General features: G+C 43.1%; 1 protein-coding gene across 1 annotated transcript in view; it reads right to left on the bottom strand.

Moving 5' to 3' along the window:
• LOC126474022 (UNC93-like protein) overlaps positions 1–25,512 on the bottom strand; it is a 413,395-nt gene that overhangs the window by 200,580 nt on the left and 187,303 nt on the right. The gene's annotated exons all lie outside the window — the stretch shown is intronic.

Raw genomic sequence — 25,512 nt, 5'->3', positions numbered from 1 at the left:
TATCTATGTTTTCCAATACTTTGCTGAAGACCTGCAAACGTTCATTATAGACCGAAACTGGAAGTTTCATGACAAAAAATTTGTGACCATAGACGTGAATTTAAAAAAGAAAAATTCTATATTAGGGTCACTGTTCAATTTGCGACGATGTAGCAGCCTGAAAAATCTGTTTTGTAGTGAGAATATGAGTTGAATAAGCAATTCTCGTAAAGAAGTCTTCCGTAAAAGTTTTTACGTTGAATGTAGAGGTTTCGGAATTAAAGACATTTACAGACACAAGAGAACTTTTGTCTATGCACACATCGTTAGTAGAGCCACAAAACGTTATCATATGGTTCGTTATACATCGTCAAAATGGTCTGAGTTATATTACGTTAAAGTCATCTCCTTAGTTTCTAGAGCTTGCCAGAGTGTTAAAAGTACCTTTATAAATTTCATCATATTTATATTGACACTTGTATAGGAACTCAGCACTTATAGAAATTTACATTACTGACATTCTAAGAACGCCTTTCCGATGTAACAAAACCACGTAAGGCAAAATAAAATTTACCAGCTACAGAAGTCATACGTAGGCAGTAAAATGTCATTACATAATTTTGGTCATGTGCTAAAGTGTCGATGTGACAGAAAATAGGAACTCTGAAATCTCGACCTTGAGTGGATGCTTTTAAGCATCTCTGTTACTTGATACAGTCGTTGTTAAATTAAAACATCCCAATGACTAGTTTTTGAAGTCGAGTTCCCGGTGTGTCCGCTTAAAGCACACAGTGAAGAAAATTGTCACATTTTCAGCCCGACGGAATTCGATATCATAGTACAGTATTACTCGATGAAAAACCCAAAATAGGTCGAAAAAGGGGACTTAATTTGGAACGAAGAGAGAAGCAGAGCGATGCGGAAAAAAGTAAAGCTAGTAGAAAGTTCTTGCTGAAACGAGTGAGGAGCATGAAGAAAAATATAATAAAATCAGAAATGAAACGAAAAATTTGTTTAACTGGGCACACAGCTCTTAAATAGACACACATAGATCTTCAGTGAACATGTTTAGCAGCAGAGCTTTGTTTTTGTAAAAGAATACTAAATAGATGTCATTAAAGTGTCTTGCGAAATAAATCTGTTAACTGTAAATAAAAGAACGATACAGAAAAATCAAATGTATGAAAAATGAGTATTTGTAGTTTCGTCTTGTATGCGTTCCTATATTACTCATTCGATTACGCAGAGACTTGTGTGAATGGTTGTGCTGACGCCCGCGAAGGTTTCTGTGAGGGTAAGAAGCACCTACCATACGTAAGTCTGCGATTCTAAAGGGGTGGCATAAAAGGTAAACTCTGAAACGTCCGGAGCAGTTTCATTAAAATTTTCTATACACATGACTTATTATCTGCATTATTACACTCTAAGAAAAATAAAGACACATCACGAAGGACTTAACCGAACGAGGTGGAATCCTGTAGATGTGGTGTACATTTAAACAAATGATTACAATTTCAGATATATTGGATGCTTTGTTAAAAAAACATAAAAAATAAAAAAAGAGCTTCACGAATTGAGCAAGTTAATAACGTGTTGGTGCGTGCAGCTCTAGCAAGTCGATAACGCCTTGGTACGTATACCTCTGACCCTTATGCAAGCCGTTATCGGCTTGAGATTGATTGACAGAGTCGTTGGATGGTCTCTTGAGGGATACAATGCCAAATTTTTTCCAACTGGTGTGTTGGGTCGTCAAAATCCCGATCCGTTTGGATATTCCCGCCCACACTGCTACAAACGTTCTGAGTTGGATACAGGTCCTGCAAACTTGCTGGCCAGGGTAGGATTTAGCAAGCATGAAGATATGCAGTAGATATTCTTGCCGTGCGCGGCGGGCACTACCTTGCTGAAAAAATGCAATCCCAGGATTGCTTACCAAGAAATTAAACAAAACTTGGAGTACAGTACTGTCGACGTACCGGTGTGCTGTAAGGGTATTGCGGATGACAACCAAAGGGGTCCTGCTACGAAATAAAATAGCACCTCAGACAGTAACTCGTGTCTGTCAAACCGTACGGCGGGCAATAGTCATGTTGGGATCCTACTGCTGTCTGGGGCGTCTGCAGACACGTATTCGCTGGTCATTGGGACTCCGTTCGAAGTGGAATTCATCACTGAAGACAATTCTACTACAGAAAATGAGATACCCGGCAGAATGTTCCCGACACCACTGCAGACGGGCTCGTTGGTATAAAGTGGTCAATGCCGGCGCAGAAGGGGTGCTACGGACTCAGCCCTCTTTCTGTCAGCCACGTATTAATGGTCTTTGTGGTCACTGAACCACCAGCATCGATGATTAAGATGACTCCGTGGCTCTGAGTAGCTCTCTAACGATGCTCGGTCCTTACGTTCTGTCTCGTGTCTCGGTGGACTGCTTCTTTCTTGCCGCTGTGTTCGGTCAATCGTCACCCATTCCTGCCATCATCGTTGAATAACGTCCTCGCATCTCTTCAAATGGCTAGCGTATGTGGGCAAAGTAGTGGTCAAAAAGCTAGCGAAGAGTAAAACGGAAGTATTACATTCAATATCTGTGATTATAAAATACACTACTGGCCTTTAAAATTGGTACACCACGAAGATGACGTGCTACAGACGCAAACTTTAACCGACAGGGAGAAGATGCTGTGATATGCAAATGATTAGCTTTTCAGAGCATTCACACGAGGTTGGCGCCGATGGTTACACCTACAACGTGCTGACATGAGGAAAGTTTCCAACCGATTTCTCATACACAAACAGCAGTTTACCGGCGTTGTCTGGTGAAACGTTGTTGTGATGCCTCGTTTAAGGAGGAGAAATGCGTACCATCACGTTTCCGACTTTGATAGAGGTCGGATTGTAGCCTATCGCGATTGCGGTTTATCGTATCGCGACATTGCTGCTCGCGTTGGTCGAGATCCAATGACTGTTAGCAGAATATGGAATCGGTGGGTTCAGGAGGGTAATACGGAACGCCGTGCTGGATCCCAACGGCCTCGTATCACTAGCAGTCGAGATGACAGGCATCTTATCCGCATGGCTGTAAAGGATCGTGCAGCCACGTCTAGATCCCTGAGTCAACAGATGGGGACGTTCGCAAGACGACAACCATCTACACGAGCAGTTCGACGACGTTTGCAGCAGCATGGACTATCAGCTCGGATACCATGGCTGCCGTTATCCTTGACGCTGCATCACAGACAGGAGCGCCTGCGATGGTGTACTCAACGACGAACCTGGGTGCACGAATGGCAAAACGTCATTTTTTCGGATGAATCCAGGTTCTGTTTACAGCCTCATGGTGGTCGCATCCGTGTTTGGTGACATCGCGGTGAACGCACATTGGAAGCGTGTATTCGTCATCGCCATACTGGCGTATCACCCGGCGTGATGGTATGGGGTGCCATTGGTTACACGTCTCGGTCACCTCTTGTTCGCATTGACGGCACCTTGAATAGTGGACGTTACATTTCATATGTGTTACGACCCGTGGCTCTACCCTTCATTCGATCCCTGTGAAACCCTACATTTCAGCAGGGTAATGCACGACTACATGTTGCAGGTCCTGTACGGACCTTTCTAGATACAGAAAATGTTCGACTGCTGCCCTTGCCAGCACATTCTCCAGATCTCTCACCAATTGAAAACGTCTGGTCAATCGTGGCCGAGCAACTGGCTCGTCACAATACGCCAGTCACTACTCTTGATGAACTTTGTTATCGTGTTGAAGGTGCATGGGCAGCTGTACCTGTACACGCCATCCAAGCTCTGTTTGACTCAATGCCCAGGCGTATCAAGGCCGTTATTACGACCAGAGGTGGTTGTTCTGGGTACTGATTTCTCGGGAACTATGCAACCAAATGGCGTGAAAATGTAATCACATGTCAGTTCTAGTATAACATATTTGTCCAATGAAGACCCGTTTATCATCTGCATTTCTTCTTGGTGTAGCAATTTTAATGGCCAGTAGTGTATAACCAGCTACCAAAAGCGACATTTCTAGACAGAGATACTGAAAGAGAAAAATGGATTGACGGTGGCGATGATTGCATTTAAACATAACACGTTACTCTCTCTCTTTCTCTCTCTCTCTCTCTCTGTGCGTGTGCGTGTGCGTGTTTGTGTGTGTGTGTGTGTGTGTGTGTGTGTGTGTGTGTGAGCGCGCGCTTGTATGTGGGTGCATGTTTGTTTGGCTGGTGTTGTAGCCTTCGCAATGAAACGTAATTTGGCTGTACTTAGGGAGTTAACCCGCTAACCCCGGCTTAGCAGCTGGTTTTAGTGTGTCAGGCGAGCGCTCACTCGCGGCAGAGTGCACGCGTTAAGCATTTATTCGGTGCCGCGTGCAGACTTGGCCGTGCGGTGCGCGGCGTGTGGTTTGCGGTGGCGGCCTTAATTGCTGCTGCGTGCGCCAAGCCACGCCTCCCACGGCGGTGCCGAGTTTGCAAGTGCGTTACCGCGGGTTCGCGGCCTACCGGTTGTCTCGCAGTCGCTGAGTTCTCGCAGCGGCGCAGTCAGGCGCCTCCACACTGTAGGGGAGTTCACAGGCGCCGCCCGTGTGTGTGTGTGTGTGTGTGTGTGTGTGTGTGTGTGTGTGTGAGTTAGAAGGAGAGAGAGAGAGAGAGAGACAGAGATAATATCGCGCGGCTGACGTCATAAATGCAATATGCCTATACAGTCTGACGTCGGAAATTTGAAAGGCAATTAACGTTAGCGAGAAAAATCTAAAACTATCGGTTTTGATGACGAGATTGTAATTTTGTCAGAAACAGAAAATTATTTCGAATATCAGCTATGTGGGATGGATGACGTCGTGAAAAAAGGTAAACATTCATGTAATCGAATGCAGTCGAATCACATGAAACGATGGTGAACGAATTAAATTTGGTAATGGGCCACTAAATGCAATAGATGATTTTTTGTTACTTAGACAACAAAACAGCTGAAGATGGCCAAATTAGAACTGGAAATGTCAAAATGAGAAAGTGAAATTTGTTAAAATCGAATGCTAGTTTAAGTCTTAAGACGTCTCTTTCGAAGGTAAATAACTTCCCTGGAGTGTAGCCTTGTTCGGCAGTATTTTGTATGTGATTAGCATTTCAGACAAAAAGAGAACAGAAGACACTGAAATTTTGTGCTACAGGAGAATGCTACAGACTAGATGGTTGCATCAGATAACTAATAAGGTACAGACTCGATTCGGGAGAGAAAAAAATTATGCTACAATTTAACTGAAAGATTGTGTTGGCTAGAAGGACACATCCTGAGTAAATGAGTGAAAAGAAATAGTTAATTTTGGTCAATCATGTAAGTTTAGGGGCCAGGGACTGTAAAAAGCGTAGGTGGTAACCAAGGTTTGCTTGCAGTATCCGTAATGAAGAACGAATGACGTTCCATTAGTAACACAACACTTTTCCTCTCGTCCAATTTCAGTTGAAAAAAATTGGAATTTGCTGTGGGACTTCGTGGTATATTGCAGCTTCGGCCCAATAGTCTCATTATACTTGGTGCTGCTATACGTAGAATTCGAAGTGTCGGAGGTGCGTTCTAACCAGAGAGCTGTCACAGACTTTCTTTTGGCGGAAAAAGAGACCATCTATCAGACATTCATAGGCGCTTGAAGACTGCCTATGGAGACCTGGCAGTGAACAAAATCACGGTGAGTCGTTAGGAGAGGCTCCAAAGGGTTCAAATGGCTTTAAGCAGACTTGACATCTGAGGACATCAGTACCCTTGACTAAAAGCTAACTAACCTAATGAAATGACACACATCCATGCCCGAGGAAGGATTCGAACCTGCGACCGTAGCAGCAGCGCGGTTCCCGACTGAAGCGCCTAGAACCGCTCGGCCACAGCGGCTGGTGCTAGGGGAGGCGTCTGTCATCATCGCAACAAGGTCACCCAAACCTGTCCGATGTTTCGCGTGCTGACTGGCTGAAACAGCTGTGACTCCTGCAGTGTTTGAACGTGCGGACACTCATTCGAGATGATCGACGTATCACAATCGACAACTCTTTACACAACTGGACGTCTCTGTTAGTAGTGCTGAGACACTTTTCCACTAATTGGTGTCCTCAAAGTTATGTGTTCGCTGAGTTGCTCGCCGCCTAACAGAAGACAGTAAAGAGCATCGAAGGACCAATTGTAGAGAACTGCTTGTGCGTTACGAGGATGATCGTGATAGTCTTTTGTCGAACAGGGTTCATTACTCCGAACCGACGTCGATTGGTACCATTTGGGCATTGATGCTCTCCCAGTAAAGTGGCTTAGGCCGTCGCACTGAATGGAGTACATCATCATCAAATTCCGTTCAAAGATTAGGCTGTCACCTGTTCCTAACTCACAAACAAAATCTGAACAGAGTTACGTTGAAAAACAGAGTTTTGTAGCTAAAAGAGGGGGAAGTAATATGCTATTTGGAATCCTGAATAAAACCAACCTGCTTTCAGGATTAAAAAAGTGTTTTACATTATTTACTGAACCCCACTCGTAGATGTAGGCTGAAGAATTGAAAACAGTTTCAAAATACATACTACCATGAAGAGCTGGATAAAGCTAATATTTGGAATGAAGATTGCTACAACAACAACGCATGATGTAGTCGTAGTTTTTGAATGGTTATTAATTAGCTGAATTGAACAGGTTACCAAACTCAGCTATTTGAGATGTTTGGTATCCTATTGTGTATATGATCAGCGTAATAAATAATATTGCAACTGAAGCACGCCACTACACCTAGGGAAGGACACACGAATGGGGCAATTACGTAAAATGAAGAACATTTATCTGCACTTGTCATAATTTTCTTTCAACAGAAAGAAACTACCTCCGGAGACAGTGGATATGAAATTCCTAAGAACGGCTTTCGGCAACTACGTTTCTTAAACTACCCTTTCTTCTGTCAACCATTACTCTTCCATTCAAATTATGTGTGCACTTGCTCGCCAGTCGAAAGTGTCAGGCATTTAATGGCTCATTATCGAATCACCACTCATTTGAAAGTCTGTGGAATATCACCCACAATTTTTAAATACTGGAGTAATCCGTCGAATTACAGACCATATCACTGACGTCGGGCCGGCCGGTGTGGCCGAGCGATTCTAGGCGCCTCAGTCTGGAACCGCGCGAGCGCTACGGTCGCAGGTTCGAATCCTGCCTCGGGCATGGATGTGTGTGATGTCCTTAGATTAGTTAGGTTTAAGTAGTTCTAAGTTCTAGGGGACTGATGACCTTAGAAGTTAAGTCCCATACTGCTCAGAGCCATTTGAACCACTGATGTCGGTCTGCAGTGAGCTTTTGGAACATATGCTGTGTTCCTATGAATTACCTCGATGGCAAGGGTCTATTGACACGTAGCCAGCACGGATTCAGAAAATGCCGTTCTTGTGAAACACAATTAACTCTTTATTCGCACGAAGTAATGACCTATCGACAGGATAATTGAAAATGATTCCTAGATTTCCAGCAGGCTTAAGGCACCGTTCCTCACACGATATCTATAGTAAAATTGTGTGCCTATTGCGTTATCGGTTCAGTAATGCGACTGGATTTATGATTTTCGATCAGAAAGGTGACAGTTTGTAGTAATCGATGGAAAATCATCGAAAAGACGTAAGTGATATAAGGTGTTTCCCAAGGAAGTCTTAAAGGCCCTCTACCGTCCATTGTCTATATAAACGAAGGAAACAATCTGACCGGTTCGCTTAGATCGTTTACAAATGACGCAGTCATTTACAAGCTAGTAAAGTCATAGGAATGTGAACCAATCCCAAAATGACTTGAACTCTATATTTGTACCGTGCGAAAAGTGGCAACTGCCTCTGAATAAATAAAAGTGTGATCAACCACAAGAGTACGAAGATATATCCGTTAAATTACAGGATAAATCACACAAATTTAAAAGATGTCACTTAAACTAAATACCTAGGAATTACAATCACGAACAGCCTGAATCGCAACAATCATGTAGATAATATTACCGGGAAGACATGGCAATGACGGCGTTTTATTGGCAGAAGACTTACCATTTTGTAAACAGCTCTCCTAATGAAAGGTTCAAACCGCATACGGCCATCCTGAGTTAGATTTTCCGTGATTTCCCTAAATCGCTTCGGGCAAATACCGGGATGGGTCCTTTGAAAGGGCACGACCGATTTCCTTCCTCATTTCTGACACAGCTTCTGCCTCGTCTCTAATGACATCTATGTCGAGCAACAGAGCGAGGAACAGATTGGTAGTTCATTGCGGCGCTGTTAGTATTGAGAAGTGCTCATTTACGCTCGTGGACTGGAGACGCACTTCTGCTCCTGGCCAATATAGGGAAACAGACTGCAGAGTCTCGTAAATGATTCAGATAACTGAGTATCTTCAACCATACAATTTTTCGGACGGAATAATACTGGTCTTGCGGTTGCGTTCTCGCTTCCCGCGCACGGGGTCCCGGGTTAGATTCCCGGCGGGGTCAGGAATTTTCCCAGCCTTGAGACGACTGGGTGTACTTGTGACGTCTTCATCATCATCATCCATCCGCATTACGGTCGGAGGAAGCAATAGCAAACCGTCTCCGCTAGGACCTTGCCCAGTCGGCGGTGCGGGTATCCCGCATCGTCCCCTGCGCTCCTCGGAGTATGGGACCTCATCACCATCATCATCAATACGTGCGTTATGTAGCCGTACTTATTTTCTGGACACCACGGCGCAGCCAGTCTACTACGACGCGGAAGACCCACACTTTGCTGACACCTTGGGTGATATTTGCGTGTCGAGCTAGTATGGAGAATAGTAACGTTAAATACGTACTGTTCCACTAGTTGGTCTTTCTGAGTTTTTCGTTGTCTCTGCCAGCTTAGATTGTGGGTAGAACTAACAAAAGCGCTAACAGTATAAACCTTTGCAGTGTTCTTAATGAACATAACAGAGGACGTGTTTGGTCGATTAGATGTTGTGCCAATCTTGGATAGGGTAAATAGTAGGATTTATAACTGTATATTTGTTAGGATTAGATTTGTGTATTTTGCACTTTCCTTTTTAATTCATAATTAGTCACTTCTTAATTGACTCCTCCTTTTCTTATTTAAGGGGGGATGTAATGGATTTTGGTCCAAAAAACTGAGTTTTCAGAAATATTGTTTTCTTGATTTACACAGTTTAATCTATGTTGTGTGTGAATTTCATCGTGATAGAAGCTTCAGAAATGCCTTCGAGTTGTTAAACTGATTAACTCTGCACTGGCGGCCATTCCCACCTCTTCTGACATTTGCGAAGCTGCTTCCTTCAGCGGAATTTTTGTCAGTGCGAAGGCTATTTTCTTTCGATATCTTTGACTGACGTCTGTATCTCTGGTTGACATGTATATATTTGCCTGAAAACTTTCTTGCATGTGGTTTGTTTACGTTTTAACAATACTAACACATATTAGTAGGTGGAAGGTTGAATTCGCAAACCTTTACGTGGAGTCAAGATTTATGAATAATGGGTGGTGGAAAACTGTGTTTAGGAAACGGAGGTTTCATGGAAATTAAGAACATAAGCTCAGAGCTTCAGCATCGAAACTTGGTTCAGGAGAATTGTACAGGGGTGTGAATGATGTCGATATGGATTCCACTGAATTAAGACTTACTGATTTACAGTTTCTCTGCCACGCTATAAAGTTTTCATGTTCATGTGTTAGCTTTAAAAAATCTCCTATAAATGTTACTGACCTGCGTGTGTCTGTAGATGGGACCTGGATGAAAAGCGGTGACACATCTCTGCCAGGAGTTGCATCTGTTATTGGTATTGACTCAGGTAAAGTTTTAGGTGTAGAAATTATGTCTAAATACCGCCACCAGTGTGCAACAAGGAAAATTCCAACAATGAAGACAGTGAGAAATTGTGTCAAGAAAAGCATGCAGTAGCATGCTCTAAAAATTTTAGTAGCTCAAGTGGGGGCATGGATGCTGCTGAAGTTTTGAGGATGTTCTCCAGATCTGAGAACTAGTAATGCTGTTAGATATACTAAATACTTGCTAATGGGGACTTCTCTTCGTTCAAAGCTGTAACAGATAAAAATCCGTACAATACAACAATAGAAAAGTTGGAATGTGTTGACCACATCCAAAAGAGGCTTGGTGTAGGCTTCGTCGCTTGCTGAAAGAAAGAAAAGGTGAAGTACTTGAGGATGGAAAACCACTCGGAGGTATAGGCAGGCTTACTCTGAAAGAAACTGATTCTTTTCAGTTATTTTATGGGACAGCTACCAGGAAGAACACGCACGATTACATGATTTAGTGGCAATGAGGCGTGCTGTGTGGGCAATTTTTTTCCCACAAACTATCCACTGACCAAACATCAGTGCACAATCTGTGTGCGAAAGACGATTGGTGTAAGTTCAACAACAGAAATGAGACATATTCATATAAACACTCATTACCAGAACCTGTTATGAATGCAATTTAGCCCACATTCAGGTTTCTTGCAAACCCTGATTTATTGAGGGAGTATCTTAACGGAAAGATTCAAAATGCAAATGAAAGCTTCAATAGTTTAATTTGGATTACATGCTCAAAAAGGGCATTCTGTGGACTTGAAGTACTCAAAATGTGTGTCTCTGATGCAGTTTTATGTTACAATAACGGAAATAATAGCGGAATTGAAGCGCTGAAGAGAGATGGTATAGATCCTGGTGTGGTTACATCAAAAGCATTTTACACCATTGACGAGAGCAGGGTCAAGAAAGCTAACATATCAGTGTCTTACCTGCAAATACAAGCCAGGCAGATTCGAAAGGGAGAGAGGAGAAAAAGCTGGAGGATGAGGAGTATGAGAATGGAGGACTTTAAAATTGAGGTAACCTTATCACATGTAGAAGTATGAGAAGAGTATCTTTGAACCTCATTTTCTCCGTTTTACATTTTTTATGTTATTAGAAGCCTTGTCTCAAAAAGTATCTGCGCTAATGCTACGAAATTTTCAGGAACTGTTCGCAACGTGTTGCTGTCTTTCTGGAACTAAAATATACGAGATCCTATAATAACATTCTGTTTTTTAGATGACTGTATGTAGAAAAAAGTTAATTTTGATGTACAGTATTAAAAGCTCTGGTAATGATACAATTTGTACCATAAATTAATAACTGTAGTTCAGTGGTCTTATAACCTTCTGAGGATACTTCAATAAAATGTTCAGATAAATTGCATGATAAGAATTTGAGTTGTGACTTTTTATAAGAAAGACAATAAAAAATTAAAATTTCAAATTTCTGCCCAAATATTAATCCTGCAAATTTTATTACATTTTTCTGCTAAAACACAGCTCTTTTGCTTTACACATGCAAAATTTTAGATTTGTAAATAAATAAAAATGGCTGTAATGATTTTTTAAATAAATGTTTACATTTTTTGTTACATCCCCCCTTAACTAGGATCAGACCCTATGCTCATACTGAATACATTAGATAAATAGATATGTAGGGAAGGATTAATTACATCAATTTTTTATGCCAAGAATAACTTAGTGTTGTCACGAAAAACACAGCAAGAGCCAGATGGCGATAAATCCACTACTAATACCACTATAGCGTCCTGCAAAGTACATTTCTAATGTGTTCAACAAAGGTGTGTTTCTGACATCGAGGGTGTCGCCGAAGAGGGGGGGGGGGGGGTTCTTATAGGGACCCTTTGCCCTTGGTCTTTTATTCACGGACATTAATGTTACATCCCTCCGTGATCAAGCCACAGAAGGGCGCAAGACACGAATGCTGAAAAAGCATAAATACGCCTTTCTGCTTCAGATCACATTTAAATTTCGTGGAAAACGTTTGAATGGAACCTAGTGGTTCCACCCAACACTCCAGAGCAATATCAACGGTCGCGCTACACTTCAGAGGAGTCATATCACGTTCAAGGGGGTTACAGCCCACGATTCCGCTTAGGGTTGAAGTGCCCGGATTTGTCAGTAATGTTGAACGTTGTCATTAACGTGATCCGGTTGCTCATCACTCTGTGAACTGTCGTTTTTGAAGGCGAAATGTGTGTGAATCGAAGCCCCAAGGGAAGAGGTGGCTTCATTGTCGTCTTTTATACCACATCCTCAGGGCTCCTCGAATCTGAGTGGTGGTGTGTCTGAAATGCTTTTCTCGCCCACCCACAAGTAAACCGCCTGATTTCAACGCTGGAATTCTGACGACCTCCGTTGGAGAAGAGACAAAATAAGATGTGAAATTTGGATAACAGGGGCTGTGACACGTCCACGATGGAGTTGGGCAGAATTCTGGTGAAATCTGGTGCCAATGTGACACTTTTCTGTTCGATGCTTCGCCGAGTTTGGAGGTAACGACACAGAGTGTCACGCTTTTGCACCACTACTTTGCGAGGTGGAAGGAACCACTGAGCCAAATTTCAAAGATACGCGTCGCAGGGGAGACAGTTTCGAGGTTTCGAAAACGTGATACTGCCTTCTTTTTTCTTTCGTGCACCAGCACTGCACTCTATCGTCAGATCTGGTACAGTACGCCACCTGTCCTACTTTACAGAGCAGGCCAGCGTCCGATCTGGACGTGTACGTTCTGTGAAGAAGTGGACGTCAAACACGTCTTCATATGCTCGTCGTTTGGCCATCAGAAACTTTCCATAAATCCTCACGATTGCACAAACTAACTCGGGACCTCTGCATTTCCCGGATAAGTGCTCTAAATCGCAGGAGAGCTCCTGTGAAGCTTTGAAGGTACGCGCAAAGTACAGCTGTGAGGACAGGTCGTGAGTCGTGTTTAGGTACCTGGAGCCGCCACGGTAGCTCAGCGTGTTTGCTCATAGCTGGCCGCTTTGTGGAGCGAAAAAAAAAAAAAAAAAAAAAAAAACTGAGTGAAGGGATCAACACCGAACGTCAATGGATGTCATGTGAAGTCCACTACGCCAAAAAAAAAAAAAAAAAAAGATTCGGTAGAGCGCTTGCCCGCGAAAGGCAAGGAAATTTCATATCACCGCACACTCCACTGCAGGGCGAAAATTTCACTCTGGAAATTGACTTTAATCTTCAAAATTTGAGACTGGTTCATCACATGAATAAAGTTCCATATTTAAAGTCACTTTTGAAATTTTTTTATTAAATGTTGGTTTCAGAGAGTTTTTCAAGACTAAACAATATTGTTCAAATTACGTTTATAAAATTGTAACCGTAAAATCCCTTCATAATATCTTATCTTTCGAAACGCATCTCAGATATAGTGTTGCCTGCCGTACTTAAGGGATGGTGACGTTGCGACTGGGCCATGGTTCCTATACCAATTGCAGGAAGATCTCTGTGGCCATTTTTGCGGGACCGGTAGTGCACGACATCACCTTCCAAGCTTGTGGTGCTGCAGCCACGATGGAATCTCTGTTGTAGCCACAAACGATAGTTTCAATAAATCATATTCAGCTCAACCCTGTAAATAATAAAACCCAGCCCTTCACTTCCCACCACTAAAATCTCAGTTCACCATGAGACTGTCACGACACCACCTGTCAGTCACTGCGACTGGATGACCTCTTGTATAGCGTTGAAGCATGAGGGAATGGTGCAGGTGCAACTGTCATACAAACTCATTTCAGCTCAATGACCATCCGGGTTGGAGTCTTGTTACTGCTGACTGTGGCAGATGTGTATGCCAATTTACGCTCCTTGAATACCGCCAAATCATCTATAAACTGTTGGACTTGGTACTCAAGGAGTAAAATGCGAGCCGGCCGGGGTGGCCGTGCGATTCTAGGGTCTACCGTCTGGAACCGCGTGACCGCTACGGTCGCAGGTTCGAATCCTGCCTCGCGCATGGATGTGTGTGATGTACTTAGGTTAGTTAGGTTCTAGGGGACTGATGAACTTAGAAGCTAAGTCCCATAGTGCTCAGAGCCATTTGAGCCAGTAAAATGCGATTCTGAAGACCGTCGGTCAAGCCACCGAAATTTTTCAGCCTGCCTTTACGGTAGCCCTCGCCTCTCAACTGTGCTGACGTGAGCTGGCGCCAGCCCACCAGTCGACAAAGATGTAGTGCGAAGATCGATAGTAGGCGTTGGTTCAAGTGCACCTATCACGAGAGAGACCAGAGACACACCGACAGGCAATACGCCGCAAGCGTCCTCTCGACAGCAAGCATTTAGGCCGCCGCCACTGATTGGAGGGGATCACTGACTCACTATTCCAGTTTGGTGTCTGGCAGTTTTCCTCACAGAGCAGGCTCAGTTCACAGTACTGTTACAACAGTAGAGCGACCAGATTAGTGACTATAGCAAGATTACCGATACTGACTGCAAGAGGACTATTAGAGAAGAGCTTGTACCCCAAAACATGGGCTCCAAAGTTAAGTAACTGTTTCTAGTACAAGTAAATAAAGAATCATATTAATCCAAGTGTGCATTTGTGTTGTAGAAAGAGGATACCGGCCACCCATAACAACATCCTCTCCCTTTCTTTCTTGCGATACAAGAGTCTACATCAACTAGGGGAAGGTATGCCAGGAACATTAAGTGGTTCGGACTCCATGTTAAGCTGCGGGTCCCCATTCCCACAAGGATTACTGAAGTACGTTATGGGCACTCAAGTCGCCGAAGTGATCTTCAGTTGGAAGATACTGCAGACACATGGCTGATAGAGGGACTCCCAGCCAATATGCCATAAGTTATCCTGTAAATTTAATCACGTATTCTTCCTGAAATACCGCTAATAAACAGTATGTAAAGCTGAAGTTGCAATGGAAACTATTGCAATTGACGTCCCGAATGTATAACCATCGACAAGGTGCACATGATGGCATGGGCCAAATAAAAGTGTATGATTTAACTGATAATACAGGCATATTGAATGATTTGACATGAAGTATCAACCGCGAAAAGGAAACTTCGACTAAGATGGGCGCTGCCCTTTTTGAACGATGACAAGATTGAGAAAACTAATTTCTCGTTAACATTTCGACGGTTTTTAAATACAAATGCAATCCACGTAATGCCCAGTATTCTATAGTCGATGGAACGTGATTATATCACTTTACACTACACATGGAACAGTAAAAAAAAAAAAAAAAAAAAAAAAAATCTACCCAAGACTCATAAACCTGACAGACACCAAACTTAATGGTGAGGAAAGAACTGTTTCAGGAAGATTTACAGTGACGACTGATGATACTTTTAAATGATTTACGTAAGGCTTTATGCAGTCGCAGAATACTGCATATCCCTCATATTAATTGTAAGCACTGCGACCGTGAGGCCTCAAAAGCAAAGAGGTGACATATGTGAAAAAGCATATATAACGTAATTGAAAAATTAAATTAGGACGAAGTAGATTTTATCTGCCGGAGTGATTACGCTCAGCGTTTTCTTGGAAGTGAGAAAGAGGTGTCCTCTATTACTCTGTATCGAACAAACAATAGTTGGCGAATACTATGCACGTCCTTCGGATCAAAATTTTTGAAGTGAAAAATGCAATGCCAAAGAAAGAAAAACTTGCATCAGAAAAACGCACTACCGCAACGATGCTTTGTCACTGAGGTACAGAACGAGTTCAAGTGCAAACTTTTCGAATGATCCATCACAGTTGTTTGATTTGGTGCGCTCTGACCTCCACCAGTCTCCAACCTGCAGGTAGTTCATGGCTGGAGAGCGTGTTGAATCCACTGAAAAAGTACAGTTGTACAAGGGTATAGCAGATACACGTGCATTTCTGTTACTGAAAACTGCGTCAAAGTAGGACGTGACATTTGATTCACTACCATGGAAATTTTTTAGTATAATGCGGAGTGAAAATGGTTTTAGCTACATTCCAGTGTGCCAATGCATAGAAACAGCTGTGGGACTTGCGTTAGGCTACAAAGTATAAAAGATTTTCACTTAATTCTTATTATTCAAGTTTGGAAACTATTTGTGAATAACAAGACATATCCGTATTCAGTTTGGTGACATCGTCAAAATATTTTTCACGACGAATTATTAGCCAGTTTTTATTGTATAACATGGCCGACTAAGAAATTAGGACATAACATTGACAAATAAAATATTAAAACTATTCCTTTACAGAACACGAAGATGGAGATTAAGGCTACTAAACACGCAACCCAAAAAAGAAAGATTATACCTGGTTACCGTTTCACGATTTAATTTGGGTTTGTTATCAAATGTGCGTGTCATGGACATCCCATACTACGATTTCTGAATATGATTTAATAGTCGCAGTAGTAATAGTAGTAGTTGTAGGGCTATGTAAGCTCTGCACCACGTAATGATTTGTTTACATTTCTCACGTCATCAAGCCATGCCCCTCCTACTCCTCTGCCCTCACCTCCCCTCCCCCCGCCCCTTCACCAACCAATCACAGCAAAGTATTAAAATGAAACAACCTATCAGAACCCTCGATGATTGAACTAGCCCAATTGTGCTAGTGGAAAAGGTCATGGATTCTTTATGTCTTCCTTCTTTCCAACTAATCGCATCGTGGTGTTAAAATGATCCATAAAAATGCCGAGGCTAAAGAAATTTATGTCAGATAATTCCCTCTGATTATGTGCATGCATAACCACGCACGCACGTACGCACACGGACACACAGACACATACACACACACACACACACACACACAGTACTGGACAAAGTGGTCAAAAGTATTCGAAAACTCTTTCTATTTGCCTCATATTTATCCAAAAGCATAGGTAATTGCTGCATCTCAAAGTACTTACAGGATGTCCTCAAAGGCAACCGAACACCATTTTAGGCATATTTATTAAAATATTACGTAATTTTACTATTCCACAGTAGTTACAGCGTACACAAAAGTAAATAATTCTGTGTTTAAGAAATATTTATACAAAAATTTACGTAATCGCAGTATTTCAGAGCACTGCATAAAGGACTCAAAAGGATACGAACACAATCTTTGAGGTACGTGTCTCCAAGAAAACTTAGTAAAAGTATTTCAAAGTACTTTACAGAGTAGTTGAGAGTGTCGTAACGCTCCTTTCTGTGCCATATTTATTCAAAAAATTTCTTGTAATGTTACGCTGTGATACATTTTTGAGTAGGTCTTTAGGAGAGGAAACGAATTACCAAATAAAAAATACAGGGTGCCATTTAAAAAAGTCATACCACTGTTAATATCTTTGTAAAAAACAAAGGTACAACGAAGGCAATCATGCTGATTGATGTACCCCTGATGGCTGAAGAACATTTGCTTGAAACATTTTGTAATTTGCATCTTGACAAACAGTTATTTAGGGCGTACAAGATAAATGGGACACCCTGTATATCACATCCAACTGGCATACTAGACAGGCATGAGGCATTGGAAAACACACATTTGCACTATAGCTTAAAATGCACTTGACTCAAGGGGTACGTAGTCCGTTATTCTCATGAAAGGTGTGCAATAAAGCACTCCGGAAGGAGTCTGCAATTTGCTGAATTCGTCGCAGATGAAGAAATTGCAATGCAGAGAAACCAGAAACAGTATTCTTTCATTTATTAATCCATTGTTTACGAGTTTCGGTGATAGTATGTTTCCATTTTCTTACATGCGTGTTATCTGTAACTATATGATGTGCCTGCTGCTTGCTATATGCTAGCCTAAGTATCTCTGTACATTTGTGTGACGTATGTATCCACTTTTATATACAGATTTTCATTATGCCTAACGCCGAAACGCGTAAACATTGGATTAGTATATGAAAGAATACTGTTTCTGGTTTCTCTTCATTGCAATTCCCTCGTCTGCGACCAATTCAGCAAATTGCAGACATCATAAAAACATGTTACTCTCATGTCAACACTGTGTCTCTCGTTCCTTAGTCAATACTTGTAATTTTACGGATGTTTCGGACGCTCGTTTATAAGAGACAGATACAATTATCGCTAAATGGAGAGTTCATTCCTGTGTTAATGCTCTAGTTTTGATGCAACAGCATTCAATACAGGCACTATGCTCTTGTTTCCACTGTAAAAATAACTTTAGTAGTTACCATGCGGACATCAGATATATGAAAACATACATAAACACAGGTCCCAGTAAACGGTAGAACTGAATCGTCGAACCGTGGAATAGGTGAATGTATGGATGGGTGAACGGTTGAATGGTTGATGGGAAGGGCAACGAAAGTTCAGGGTGGAGAAGTAAGACTTTACCATTCATCGACCACTTAGTAATTTTGTCAGAGAAGGGAAAAGGCTTGGAAGATCAGTTGAAGAGAATGGACAGTGCCTTCAAAAGAGATTATGTGATAAACAGTAGCAGAAGTAAAACACTGTGTGAAAAAAAAAATCTACATCTGATTATTCAGTTTATTCCGGCGTATTTGTTGGCTGAACAGTCCTAGGGTGTACTGCCGGTTCATAGTGTCCAGCGGACACAGTATTTCGGCAATCAGAGATGTCGTCATTGTCAGGTGCGCTGACAAACGGAGCCTCTGAGGGCTTTTTTTATTTGGCACATTTCATTCCTTCTTCTTAAGGAGGAAGGTGGGTATTACTAGTGTTTGTGCCAGTTGTATTAAACTAAGTTATTCTGTGATGGCGCTTGTTTATTTTGTTCACAATGATGTCGGGGGTTAGGGAATAGGACAGTTTATACTAATGTCGCCCAATTAGGACTATAATAGGAATTACAAGGGGCAGTTCTGTCGTTTGACGTACAGCCGCAGGGGAATCGCCGCAAACCCTGTACAGAACTATTGGTGCTCCCATCTTTTGACGACCTTTCATCACCACCTATTGTAGTTCATTTCTCGGTGGCCATTTCTATGGCCTCCCTAACGACGCTGTTCCAGTATCTGGAAGTCTGTACGAAGATCATGGTACGTTCGTACTCCCTCGCGTGATTCTCGGACATACAGTGCTCTCCGACCGCTAATTGGTTGGGATACGACAGTCGAGTGTTTCTCTGGTGTTCTCGACAACGATCTTCGACGGAGCGCATCGTCTGTCCACTACATGTCTTCCCACATTGAAATAGAATCTGGTATACGCCGGTCTTCCGCAAACCGAGATCATCTTTGACGCTTTCCAGTAATAATAGCATCAGATTTTTTTCCGACAGTACGCCAGTGTACGGTATAAAGTCAGTGATTGTCTCTCTCTCCGTGAGTTTTACCGTCTCCACAGGTTGTGGTCTTGTGTTAATCTGGGCACCCGTTTCTCCGGAATATAATTCTGAGGAGTTCCAACATCTATGAAAGACCCTCTGTATCTGAAATGGTGCGCGCCCTGTGTAGTACTGTTACTAGTACTACATTCCTCTGCGAAGGGTGGTGGCAGCTGCCCTAATGCAAATACATGTCAGTGTGCGTTTTCTTCCGCTACATACAGTGGCTCAGGGTGCCATCAGCTCTTCTCTTGACCATGACGTCCAGGAATGGTAATCTTCCTTCTTCTTGTGTATCAATAGTGAATTTGATGTTGCAATGTATGGAGTTGAAATGTATAAGGAAGTCAAGGAGTTGGTCCCGTCCATGGGGCCAGATGACAAACGTATCATCCACATAACGGAAGAAAACGTTGGTTCCCATGTGGATGACGCCAATGTTTCCTCCACGAAGTATTTCATACACAAATTCGCAGCCGAGAGTAGGCCGTCCATTGCGATTCCTTCCTTTTGTTGACAGCAAACTCCGTTAAACTGAAAATACGTGAAGGTCAGGACATGCCGGAGAAGGTCTGTGATGTTCTCGTCAAACTTCTCACCGATAAGCTTCAGTGACACTGGTTAGGGGTGCCGGGATCAATAACGAAACGACGTCAAAACTTACCGTGATATCTGAGTCTTTCACCCTGAAGTTATCGAGGCGTTTACAAAATCCACAGAATTGTGCGCCTGTTGAGTGCATTTATCTACATAATATCTTAGTATTTTCAGTAGGTAGTTTGCCAGCAAACATGTAAGCAAATAAACAGGTACCTTAATGCTGCTGACAATGAGGCGCAAAGGCATCCCATCTTTGTGAAGTTAAGGAAGTTCATAAAGTCTTGGTGGTACAGATTCGTGAGGTAACAGTTTCTTGGCGACCCCCTCTGGTAAATCCACGTCCTTGAGAAGAGCCCAAGTCTTGTTCTCGACCTTCTTTCTGGGGGTCAACGTTGACCCTGCTGTAGGAGTCGTCATCTAGCAGGTCATGCATCTTTTCAATGTATTTCCTGTTGGAAGGAACAACAGCATCGTTGCCTATGTCAGCACGTAAGACAACAATCTCTGGGCACTCCCTCCAGCCCCGGGTAGTCTCACTCTCTCTGCTGGTAATGTTCAACTTCGTAAGCTTAGTTATCGTCAGAGCACAACAGGTTTCACGACGTACTTCAACTGCTTCAGGCGGTAGGCGCGCCGCAACTTGTTTAACTGCACTGACCGTGTTCGCGACTGGTTTGAACTCGGGGGTGGGAGTGAAGTTTATTCCCATAACTCCCTTCTCCAGAATTGAAACCGCGTCGTCACTCAGGACCATGTCACTCTCATTGATGATCGTCTTGCACAGAGGCTCCAGTGATGATTTGTCAGAGAGAGAATAGAATTTTGATATTTGACCTCCCATGTCCTTCCTATGGGTGGAATCGGCTGCCACCCAGGTAACACAAGCAATTCAATCCCAGGTCTAGGAATTAAAATGACTGGTCAGTTCCAGATGGTCTAAATAGTTCCTGGGGTTTGCACTCAAGACTCCAGCGGGTTAAGTGCACTCACTCACATACCAAAGCAAAGCCGGCCCGCTTCTTATTCTCCTGGCAGCTGCAGCATCGATGTGATACGTGACCTCAGTAATGTTCGGCACAACACGCTGGGTACGATATCTCTTCAGAAATGCAAGAGCACTCAGCAAGCACTTTGATGCCGCAGCTTGTCGAATTTCTTCACGGCGTCTTACGTCACCGTCCCATTTTTTTTTTGGTCCTCAGTCTACTGACTGGTTTGAAGCGGCCCGCCACGAATTCCTTTCCTGTGCTAACCTCTTCATCTCAGAGTAGCACTTGCAACCTACGTCCTAAATTATTTGCTTGACGTATTCCAATCTCTGTCTTCCTCTACAGTTATTGCCCTCTACAGCTCCCTCTAGCACCATGGAAGTCACTCCCTCATGTCTTAGCAGATGTCCTATCATCCTGTCCCTTCTCCTTATCAGTGTTTTCCACATATTCCTTTCCTCTCCGATTCTGCGTAGAACCTCCACATTCCTTACCTTATCAGTCCACCTAATTTTCAACATTCGACTGTAGCACCACATCTCAAATGCTTCGATTCTCTTCTGTTCCGGTTTTCCCACAGTCCATGTTTCACTACCATACAATGCTGCACTCCAGACGTACATCCTCAGAAATTTCTTCCTCAAATTAATATTAGTAGACTTCTCTTGGCCAGAAATGCCTTTTTTGCCATAGCGAGTCTGCTTCTGATGTCCTCCTTGCTCCGTCCGTCATTGGTTATTTTACTGCCTAGGTAGCAGAATTCCTTAACTTCATTGACTTCGTGACCATCAATCCTGATGTTAAGTTTCTCGCTGTTCTCATTTCTACTACTTCTCATTACCTTCGTCTTTCTCCGATTTACTCTCAAACCATACTGTGTACTCATTAGACCATTCCGTTCAGCAGATCATTTAATTCTTCTTCACTTTCACTCAGGATAGCAATGTCATCAGCGAATCCTATCATTGATATCCTTGCACCTTGTATTTTAATTCCACTCCTGAACCTTTCTTTTATTGCCATCGTTGCTTCCTCGATGTACAGATTGAAGAGTAAGGGCGAAAGGCTACAGCCTTGTCTTACACCCTTATTAATACGAGCACTTCGTTCTTGATCGTCTACTCTTATTATTCCCTCTTGGTTGTTGTACATATTGTATATGACCCGTCTCTCCCTATAGCTTACCCCTACTTTTTTCAAAATCTCGAACAGCTTGCACCATTTTATATTGTCGAACGCTTTTTCCAGGTCGACAAATCCTATGAAAGTGTCTTGATTTTTCTTTAGCCTTGCTTCCACTATTAGCCATAACCACAGAATTCCCTCTCTCGTCCCTTTACTTTTCCTAAAGCCAAACTGATCGTCACCTAGCGCATTCTCAATTTTCTTTTCCATTCTTCTGTATATTATTCTTGTAAGCAGCTTCGATGCATGAGCTGTTAAGCTGATTGTGAGATAATTCTCGCACTTGTCAGCTCTTGCCGTCTTCGGAATTGTGCGGATGATGCTTTTCCGAAAGTCAGATGGTATATCGCCAGACTCATATATTCTACACACCAATGTGAATAGTCGTTTTGTTGCCACTTCCGCCAATGATTTTAGAAATTATGATTGAATGTTATCTATCCCTTCTGCCTTATTTGACTGTAAGTCCTCCAAAGCTCTTTTAAATTCCGATTCTAATACTGGATCCCCTATCTCTTCTAAATCGACTCCTGTTTCTTCTTCTATCACATCAGACAGATCTTCACCCTCATAGAGGCTTTCAATGTATTCTTTCCACCTATCTGCTCTCTCCTCTGCATTTAACAGTGGAATTCCCGATGCACTCTCAATGTTACCACCGTTGCTTTTAATGTCACCAAAGGTTGTTTTCACTTTCCTGTATGCTGAGTCTGTCCTTCCGACAATCATATCTTTTTCGATGTCTTCACATTTTGCCTGCAGCCATTTCGTCTTTGCTTCCCTGCACTTCCTATTTATTTCATTCCTCAGCGACTTGTATTTCTGTATTCCTGATTTTCCCGGAACATGTTTGTACTTCCTCCTTTCATCAATCAACTGAAGTATTTCTTTTGTTACCCATGGTTTCTTAGCAGCTACCTTCTTTGTACCTATGTTTTCCTTCCCAACTTCTTTGATGGCCCTTTTTAGAGACGTCCATTCCTCTTCAACTGTAATGCCTACTGCGCTATTCCTTATTGCTGTATCTATAGCGTTAGAGAACTTCAAACGTATCTCGTCATTCCTTAGTACTTCCGTATCCCACTTCTTTGCGTGTTGATTCTTCCTGACTTATGTCTTGAACTTCAGCCTACTGTTCATCACTACTATATTGTGATCTGAGTCTATATCTGCTCCTGGGTACGCCTTACAATCCAGTATCTGATTTCGGAATCTCTGTCTGACCATGATGTAATCTAATTGAAATCTTCCCGTATCTCCCGGCCTTTTCCAAGTATACCGCCTTCTCTTGTGATTCTTGAACAGGGTATTCGCTATTGCTAGCTGAAACTTGTTACAGAACTCAATTAGTCTTTCTCCTCTTTCATTCCTTGTCCCAAGCCCATATTCTCCTGTAACATTTTCTTCTACTCCTTCCCGTACAACTGAATTCCAGTCGCCCATGACTACTAGATTTTCGTCCCCCTTTACATACTGCATTAGCCTTTCAATATCCTCATACACTTTCTCTATCTGTTCATCTTCAGCTTGCGACGTCGGCATGCATACCTGAACTATCGTTATCGGTGCTGGTCTGCTGTCGATTGTGATTAGAACAACCCGGTAACTGAACAGTAACACACCCTCTTCCCTACCTTCCTATTCATAACGAATCCTACACCTGTTACACCATTTTCTGTTACTGTTGATTTCACCCGATACTCATCTGACCAGAAATCCTTCCACTTCACTTCACTGACCCCTACTATATCTAGATTGAGCCTTTGCATTTCCCTTTTCAGATTTTCTAGTTTCCCTACCACGTTCAAGCTTCTGACATTCCACGCCCCGACTCGTAGAACGTTATCCTTTCGCTGATTATTCAATCTTTTTCTCATGGTAACCTCCCCCTAGGCAGTCGCTTCCCGGAGATTCGAATGGGGGACTATTCCGGAATCTTTTGCCAATGGAGAGATCATCATGACACCTCTTCAATTACAGGCCACATGTCCTGTGGATACACGTTACGTGTCTTTAATGTAGTGGTTTCCATTGCCTTCTGCATCCTCATGTCGTTGATCATTGCTGATTCTTCCGCCTTTAGGGGCAATTTCCCACCCCTAGGACAAGAGAGTGCCCTGAACCTCTATCCGCTCGTCCGCCCTCTTTGACAAGGCCGTTGGCAGAATGAGGCTGACTTCTTATGCCGGAAGTCTTCGGCGGCCAATGCTGATTATTTATCAAAATTTAGGCAGTGATGGGGATCGAACCAGGGACCGAACATGTTTTTTGATTATGAATCAAAGACGCTACCCCTAGACCACGGGTACCCGTCCCATATACGTATATAATGCGATTCTTCTGGCCTGGCGTATTTCTTAATCGAACAGTCCACGGGTGTACTGCCGTTTCATGTATTCCAACGGGAACAACATTTCGGTGATTAGACATGTCGGCATCTTCAGGTGCGCTGACCACCTGAGCTCGCGAGTGTGCGCGACCGACTAATATTCCCTGTCCCCCCAAGCCGCACTGACCGTGGTTCACGACCACGGCCGCGCCACGGCCGTTACAGAGTCGCTAGCGTCGGCGACTTGATAGCGCTAATGTAAGTCCTCTGTCGACCCTGGTCGCAAGATCATATTGTTTTCTAAGAGTTCAAATGGCACTCTAAGCACTATGGGACTTAACATCTAAGGTCATCAGTTCCATAGACTTAGAACTAGTTAAACCTAACTAACCTGAGGATATCACACACATCCATGCCCGAGGCAGAGGCAGGATTCGAACCCGCGACCGTAGCAGCAGTGCGGTTCCGGACTGAAGTGCCTTGAACCGCTCGGCCACAACGCCTGGCTTGCTAGGAGTCTTCTTGATTAAATTCAGTGCTGGTTCCCAATCACTGCTAAGATTATAGCCGCAATCTTGATTAATGAGCGAATTCCTATGGCCTCTCTAACAACGCTGTCGCAGTATTTGGAAGTCTGTGCCATCCTGGAACGTTCGTACTCACTCGCGTGATTCTCGGATAAACCGTGCACTGGTACCCGTGACATGCTGGCATACCCCAGTCGAGCGTGCGTCTGGTGTTCTCGGCAACGATATGGATGACACCTTCGTCATCTCACCTCATGGAAGAGAAAAAGTTCTCGACTTCCTAACATATCTGCACTCCATACATCTCAACATTATATTCACTATTCAGACCGAAGAAGAAGGAGGATTACCATTCCTGGACGCCATGGTCAAACGAAGAGCTGATGGCAGCCTGAGCCACGATCTGTGTCGCAAGAAAACATACGCTGACCCATATTTGCATTCAGACAGCTACCACCATTATTCGCAAAGGGGTGGGTTACTATAAATACCAGTACACGGGGCGTACACCATTTCATACCCAGTGTGGCAGATTAGGCGCGCTCTCCGGCCCACCTTGGCAAGAGTGCAACTTGTTGAGACGGAAGAAGTCATGGAGGAAGAGGCAACTACTTCCCTTACAAAGTTTACTGGTGCAATATCGTGGAAATCGGAAGCATATTGAAGAAACACTGAGTGAAAACCCTTATGCCCGCCCAGTAAAACATGAGCATTATTTTACAGCGCCGAAGTTGATCTCGACTTGCGGAGGGCCGGCGTATACCAGATTACATGTCAATGTGGGAAGACGTATATT

This window comes from Schistocerca serialis, chromosome 4 (assembly GCF_023864345.2).
Source record: "Schistocerca serialis cubense isolate TAMUIC-IGC-003099 chromosome 4, iqSchSeri2.2, whole genome shotgun sequence".
Taxonomy (NCBI): domain Eukaryota; kingdom Metazoa; phylum Arthropoda; class Insecta; order Orthoptera; family Acrididae; genus Schistocerca; species Schistocerca serialis.
Note: the sequence above shows the minus strand (reverse complement) of the source record. Positions and strands in the feature narration are given on the sequence as shown.